Below are 8,292 nucleotides of genomic sequence, written 5' to 3' on the forward strand. Positions count from 1 at the left end.
GGATTCTGATACACCCCAGAAAATGGATAGTGCAGTAGAGATTGGGGGGTGAAGGGGGTGGGGGGTAGGTGGGGGCTGCCTGGAAGGTACTTAGGAAGTTGTCTATGGATTTGCCCAAGTCTTGGGAGTGAATCCAGGTCCCCAGGCAGGGTAGATACCCTTCTTCTTGGCCTTGAATGACTTGGTATAGTTAGAGGGTGAAGGCTTGTCCCCTGCACTGTGGGCAGGCTGACCCCTGTGAGAGTCTACAAATGCCTCCAAATGTAAGGATTTCGGCTACCCAATTTATAGTGATGGGGGATTGCTCTCAGGCTTTCCCTCTAGCTTGCTCCTTTCGCCTTTTGGCTAGGGGCAAGTGAGACTAGGAGGCGTCCTAACTCCAAGGTCTCCACACCTGGGGCTTGCACATATGATGCCTGCTATGGATTTGGGGGTATTTGAAGCCTCAGGAGGAGAGGTAAGATACTTGCTAGTGATGGTGCCACACAGGCAGACTTGATTGATTGAGCACTGCTCTGTTGAAATCTAGAACTTAATTCAGAACTGATTTGGCCTTGGAAACAAAATTTTTAAAAAAGCTTGATCTCTAGGACTGTGCTGTAGTCAGGAAAGAGGGTGAGAAATTCTGTTTGATTTCAGTTCTGTACTCTGCCTCCAAACTGTTTCACTTATTCTTGTACAATTCTTTTCTCCTATGTAATAAATCCTTTAGCTGTCTTATTGCCCTACTGATTGCCCATGATAAAGCATGATCTCAGAGCAGGTGATATTCTAGTCAGGCCTCTTCTACAGAGGAGAGGAACCCATATGTTTTGCAGGACCCAAGGGGAGACTCCCTGGAGCTGGCAAAGATTCTCCTGTTGCAGCTGTGGAGTCTGGTGTAAGGGAGGCTTACAGGGACAAGGAGTCATCCTGGGAAAAACCTTAGTCTGTTCCTCGAGAAACAACTTCTCGAAGGTCTCAGTGATGACAGTTTATATTACCTACAAAGGTAGGCACTGTCTCTGACCATGCATTTATGCAGCACCTGGCACAATGGGACTCAGACCTCAGTAGGGGCCTCTGAATATTGCTGCCACACAAATAATCCATGAATAATTTGCAGGTGGAAAGCCCCTAACAGTGACTCTTTCTCTGTAATAACATACTCTTAAAAAAACAGCTGCTTCTCCCATGTTGCAAGTGTCTGTGTGTTTTCTGCACCAGCTGAGATCACACACATATGAGATTTGAGTAAATAAATAACTGGCCCCTTCTCTGCAATTTGCTGTCCAGGCTGGAAGCTCATAGTTGCTCTAACTGGAGACCTTAGGGGTGCATTGGGTCATCAAGGCAGTGTACTCCAGTGCATAGGTCTCGGAGCAAGGAGGACCCGGGCTCCTTTTATGACTTTTCCACTGTTTGTCCTGTGATCTTGAGCAACTCTTCTCACCTGTTTTGATGTTCCAGTTAAGGTACTAGGTGTCCAAGGTCAGTCTTGTGGTACAGGGGCTGTGCTAGGGACTCAGAAGATGTGGATTCAAGTTCGATCTCTCTCACAACCTCCCTTTGTGACTAACTAGGCCACTTTCTCTCTCTGTGCCTCAGCTTCCTCAGCTGTAAAATGACAGAAGTAATGCTTATGCACTGCTACAAAGGGATTGGACATTTCAGAGAAGTTAGGTTATAAGTTAGGTTAAATTCAGGTTAGACAAGTGGGCAGAAAACAACAGAATGCAGTTCAACAAGGAGAAATGCAAAGTGCTGCACCTAGGGAGGAAAAATGTCCAGCACACCTGCAGCCTAGGGAATGACCTGCTGGGTGGCACGGAAGTGGAAAGGGATCTTGGAGTCCTAGTGGACTCTAAGATGAACATGAGTCGGCAGTGTGACGAAGCCATCAGAAAAGCCAATGGCACTTTATCATGCATCAGCAGATGCATGACGAATAGGTCCAAGGAGGTGATACTTCCCCTCTATCGGGCGCTGGTCAGACCGCAGTTGGAGTACTGCGTGCAATTCTGGGCGCCACAATTCAAGAGGGATGCGGATAACCTGGAGAGGGTCCAGAGAAGGGCCACTCGTATGGTTAAGGGCCTGCAGACCAAGCCCTACGAGGAGAGACTAGAGAAACTGGACCTTTTCAGCCTCCGCAAGAGAAGGTTGAGAGGCGACCTTGTGGCTGCCTATAAGTTCATCACGGGGGCACAGAAGGGAATTGGTGAGTATTTATTCACCAAGGCGCCCCCGGGGGTTACAAGAAATAATGGCCACAAGCTAGCAGAGAGCAGATTTAGATTGGACATTAGGAGGAACTTCTTCACAGTTCGAGTGGCCAAGGTCTGGAACGGGCTCCCAAGGGAGGTGGTGCTCTCCCCTACCCTGGGGGTCTTCAAGAGGAGTTTAGATAACCATCTAGCTGGGGTCATCTAGACCCAGCACTCTTTCCTGCCTATGCAGGGGGTCGGACTCGATGATCTATTGAGGTCCCTTCCGACCCTAACATCTATGAATCTATGAATCTAAGTGTTGTACATATCAAGAGCTTTGCTTATTAAGTAGGGTCATAGTAGTGAATCTCTTGTGACATATCCTCTGCTGCCTCTCAGCCTGTGCCAGTATTGCTGACTTGTACTGTGTTGGGCTTGTGCTCAGTATATACCAGTATCACCTTCCCCACTCCAGTGTAAAAGCAAGGTGTATGTTATCTAGACCAGTGGTGCTCAACCTGTGACCCATGGGATAGATCCAGCTTGTGGAGTGAAATCATCTGGCCTGTGGAGTGACTGTTAATTGCTGCTTATCTGCTGTCAAATTTCTGGACATGTGGAGAGCCCTGTGGACCAATGTGCCCCTGCATACTGGATCACACTAGCATGCAAGCAGGCCGGTACACGGAGTCACTCTGTGGCTGCATCCAAAACATGGTGTCCAGCCACATGCAGTGTTGGGCTTGTGTGCAGCTGAATTTGGTGCATGAGGCTGGGCCAGCACACTGGATCACACCAGCAGACCAACCCTGCATGCCAACCCCGTGCTGAATCTGCTTTATGGACCAACACCATGCAAGGGATCCAGGCCATGCACTAGAGACATACCATTCATCCAGCCCATGTGGCTGAAGAGATTGAGTACCACTGATGGAAACTTCTACTGAGCCAGGTTGCTTGGCACAGTGGTTCAGCACATCAACCTAAGGAATGGCTCCTGTGGTAGTAAAAGTCTAATGTAGACAAGACACCAGAGAGCTGGAATGATCAAACCCCAATCCACTAAACAATAGAGAACAGCCACCTGGTTCCAACTGGAAGGCAGAAGGCTGCAGATCTCATTAATTACCTTCCACCTCATCCTCTTAATTCTCCCTGGAGAACAGCAACCTATTGCATGTCTCACATTCAAAATACTTTACCCTGGATCCTCCTACCCCCTGGGGAGGGCTTGGGTGGTCCAACAGCTCAGGATCTGTGTAATAATTTGGGGACTTGCACTCAAGTCCCTGCTTTTCTGTGGTTTTGCTATGGGAACTTGGCTATATCTTACTCTACGCCTCAGTTCCCCAGTGGACATAATACTGCTTCTCTACCTCAGGAGGGGGTTGTGAGGATAAATGCATTTAAGACATGGAGATGCTCTGTTAGTGAGGGTTGCTAAAACAATTAACAACCCTGTGAGGTAGTTAATCCTTATTACATGGATGGGGAACTGAAAGCCATACACAGAGCCACTGACAAAGATAGGGCTAGTCCTCCAGATTTCCTTTCCTGTGTCTACACTACTGGATCACATCTCTCCTTTCAGATCTACCCCAAGTCCATTCTGCTGCTACAGACTGCTGTAGTCAGATCACCACAGTTCCTCTGGTAGTGAAAAGGCATCACTGGTCTAATTCCTTATGGGATTACATGATTTGGAAAAAAAATGGGATAGGGGAGGGAGGAGGAATGTGATGGTAAGGAGAGAAGTAAAGCAAGCCAGCATCTCACACACCCTGCTACATTTCACCCACCATCCAGAGAAGAAAAAGAGAAAGTGGCCTGCTGAGACAGCTTTGTCTTAATAATCTGCCTTTCCCCTTCACATGCCCCCTGCTTGAAATTTGTCCTTCCAACCCCATGTGAAAGTAGCTCTTTTAAAGGGGACAAAGCTATTCAGGGACTAGCACCATATTTAGCTCCTGGTGTCTCAGCACCTGGATTATCCCTAATGCCTCCAGGAGGAGTTAGAAACTAATCTCCAGTAGGTTTATGTCAACAGGAGCAGCGATGGGGGCAGGTGCCCTTAGTGTCAGTGCTATTATTAGGCTGTGGTAGCACCCAGGATGCCCTCTGCTCTCACTCTTCTGCTTCTAGGAATAGAGCGATTGAATTACAATGGGTTATTAAAATAATTTAAATATGTGATGAATGGTCAACAACAGTGAATGGGGGATATGATACATCTATGATATCACTGGTATAAACAGCAGAGAAGGAGTTAAGGGTGGGATTTATATAGAAACACTAAGGCTTTGGTTGCACCAAGCTAGTGGCACTCTGTTCCTACCATCAGCAGCAATTGAAGAGCTCTAGCATAGACTGGCTGCTGACATGTTACCTACCATGTTACCTGTTTCTTCCACTGGGTATCTCCCTATTGCTACCCCAGTAAAGCTGCATAAGGAGTAGTGCCATGCTGGGGAACATTAAAGAAATGCTTAGTGTGGACACAGCCTAGAAACTGTAGGAAAAAGTGGAGCAAAGACACCGCTTAAGTAGATGTCAGTAACCATTCTCATCTGTAAGGTCTGTGAGATGATGGCATTGCTTCCCAAGGGCAGTAATAGGACAAAGCCCTGAGGAATGTACACTAAGGAACAGCTTCCACCAGCTTAGGGTGAGACAGGGATGGGTGAGAAGGATCCTAAGAGGTCTTTATCATAGGGAAGACCTCTGAATCTACACTGCACACTGGCTTTCTGGAAGCAAGGAAACACGTTGACTAGATATGCCCTCTCTCCCACCAAACTTGCTTCATTTGTGCAGGCAAATCAGGATTTGAACTTGGGTTCCTAGAGATAAAAGACCTGTATCTGTTTTCTTTCCCAGCCTTTGTTGTTCTTAAGCAGTAGAAAGTGATTCTGTCCCAATTCCAGGAGATGGGAAATTCATGCTTCCTGCCTATCACCCCAATCTTAACAGTTGCCAGGGACTTTTTTTTTGCTGTTTTTGTAAGGCCACCAGTCACTGCACTCTGCCAACATTGGACAAAACTAAGCCTTGGTTATATAAGGATGGCAAATATGTGAATATGTGTGTGTGCATGTGTGAGACAGAGAGGTCAGAGTGCCTCTTGTGAGAAAGAAAGGAGGAAATGTCAGGTGTCTGTGAGTGAGGGGAGAATGAAGTGCTGCCCAGCTTTTTTCTGACAGTCGTAAAGAAAGGCAGAAGATGGGAATAGGTGAAGAAAAATAGTTTGAGGGAAATAAAGTAGTACTGCTTAGCAGTGGTTGATTCCTTCAACCACAGAGTGGTGCTGTGATCCACATCTGTTGCAAGGAACATGGCCAATAAGTATGAAATGGAGTCAGCAGCATTGCCCCACTTGCACCAGAGCTGATGTTGGATCTACCTCTTTGAGGCACTACATAAAGTGGGAAAGACTTCCCAGCACTGTCTGATCCCTGACAGTGAAAGAAACACCACAGATTTAGGAGATGGGGGAACTCCTAAAGTGGCCAGGCCATCTACAGAGCACAGCAGGGGCAAAATGAATTAATCCCTTCCACTAACTATTCAAGAAGGAGCAAATGGTGCTCAACTTGCTGGCCCCATGGGCTGTGGCCCACAGCCTGGATCCCATGCATAGGGTCCTGAATTACACCCAGACTGAGTACTTAAGATGTTTCAAGTTACAACAAATGGCACTTGCAACATTTATAAATTGACACTGTTTCGACCTTCTGACGTCAGTTTTGACTTTATGATGCTTGATCCGAGTTCACTGCATAGCCCATCTCCCTGGAGAACATGTGTCCAAACTTCCTTGGATACGTTCTTTAAGAAAGCAGACAAGACTTCAGAAAAACCTGCAGCCAAGACTCCTGAAAACCTTTCAAAAAGTCCAACCAAGAGCCCTTCAAAAAGTCCAGCAAAGTCCCCTCGAAGCCCTTCCAAATCAATATGATTGCTATTTACAATATAAATACATTAATATCACTATATTATACTCATCTATAATTGAGTACACAATTCTGGGTTATTTTGGGTGAAAATAGGGTATCGGGCCTTGGTTCAGGAACCAATTACCCATTTATTATATTGTTCCTATGGGAAAATCAGTTCTGAGTTATGACGTTTCGACTTACAATGCGGGTTTCAGGAACCAATTGTGTCGTAAGTCCGAGGACTGCCTGTAGATCAACCAATCCAGAGACCACAGCCTGATTCAGCAATGTAGCTGAGCACAAGAGAAGTCCTGTTCTTAAATGCTCTGCAAATTGGATGTTGGAGCAGCACTGTCATTTTCTTCTGGAAAGTTAGCAGCTACATCTAAGAGATTTCAGAGTGCACATCCTATCCTGTTACCGCATTTACCTGCTTCACCCAGTGTTGTGGCTTAAAGGTGAGACAAAGGGGAAAATTAACTTGTGCCTTATTTTGCAATGTACAAAGAAGAAGGGCCAGCAGGGGTTTCCCCACCCCAATTTGCTTATTTTATTTTTACCTTTAAAATATGAATAGCAAGCCAACTCCTTCCTGCACACTATAAATATCCTCTTTCAGTTTCATTGTTCTAATGTCTGAGACACTGAATGTTGTTATACTTCAAAATAATTAAGTAGGAGGGGTTTTGCATTAAAATGTCCCAATTTGTCAATGTCTCCACAGTTCTAGCTGTTTTGCAAGGGCATGAAGATCTGAGGGTATTTTTCTTAAGAGCATGTGGCTACCCTAATGTGCTTTGGTGAAAATTTCCCTGCCATGTGTGCACAGCATGCTGCATAACTAGCTGTTATTCTGAACCTCTACAGCTTCAGTTCCAAAGTATCTTGAATGATTAGACTGTGAGGAAAAATGTCTTAAGCAATCAGAAAAATAAGCAGCAAAACCTGTTTGCCTGGTAGAGTTGGTTTGTCCAAAGCTGAAACAAACTGTATGAGAAGAATTGCAGGTGTTATGAAGTAGTTGCTTAATGCAAGATGTTGCCTTTTAGAGATGGGCTCTTCAGTGCTGCTCTCATTGTCATTTGTTAATAGCTGTGGTTTCTTTAGTGCTTCTGGTCACCGTAGGAACCTTAACTTTGGTGAGGTCATGGCGTTCCTGAAAACACTGGTAAAGCTGAGGGTTATCAAAAGCAGAGGAGTGTTGTAATAAGGATGCAACAGCTGAACTTGTAAGAGACTGACATTTATTTCTTGCCTTGGTCATTTGGCAGAGATAACAGCTGCAATAGGCTGATACCCTGCCACGTGAGAGGGCTAGCATCCAGCTACTGCAGCTGCCGTTGCAGGGGGAACAGGGCAGGGTGAGGGCCAGCACTTTTTCTTGGTGGGGATTATATAGAGGGGTAGAAGCTTCTGTATTATAATGATGTGTGCGCCAACTGGGGTAGTACTGCCAGACTCACTGCCCAGTACATTGCAAGTCAGGTCCAAATATCATGAACTTTTTTCCTCCTTTTAAATAAGTGTTGAGTATTTTTATCATGACCATTTATCTTGCAGTAACACCTCCAGTCTCTGCTACAGATTTTCTCTGGGACTTTCTCCAAGTCACTTAGCCCTTCAGCATTGCAACTTTAGATGGCAATTCCTTATCTCTTGGGGGTAAGGAGAGAAAATAAATGTAATGAAGAAATCAAGAGGCTCTCAAATACTACAGCAGCAGGCCCTGCCACATACTTAGAGCAGCAGTTCTCAACCCTTTTCAGATCCAAGGCACCCCCTAAAAATGCCAGCTCTGAGTTTTCACTCAGTGTTTGACTATGGAAAAATACCAGAGCCACTTTTCTGTTCATAGACACTAGGGCTGGAAGGGACCTCGAAAGATCATTGGGTCCAGCCCCCTGCCCCAGGGGCAGGAAGTCAGCTGGGGTCAAAGGATCCCAGCAAGATAAACATCCAAATGTGTCTTAAAAAGTGTCTGGAGTAGGTGCTTGCATCACCTCTGGAGGCAGTGTATTCCAGGCCTTGGGGACTCGGACAGTAAAGAAGTTTTTCCTCATGTCCAGCCTAAAATGGTCTTGGAGGAGTTTGTGACCACTGGACTTTGTCATCCCTTGGGGTGCTCTGGAGAACAGGTGTTCCCTTAGATCCCAATGCACTTATAGGCA

The sequence above is a fragment of the Alligator mississippiensis genome, chromosome 4, assembly GCF_030867095.1.
Source record: "Alligator mississippiensis isolate rAllMis1 chromosome 4, rAllMis1, whole genome shotgun sequence".
NCBI lineage: Eukaryota > Metazoa > Chordata > Crocodylia > Alligatoridae > Alligator > Alligator mississippiensis.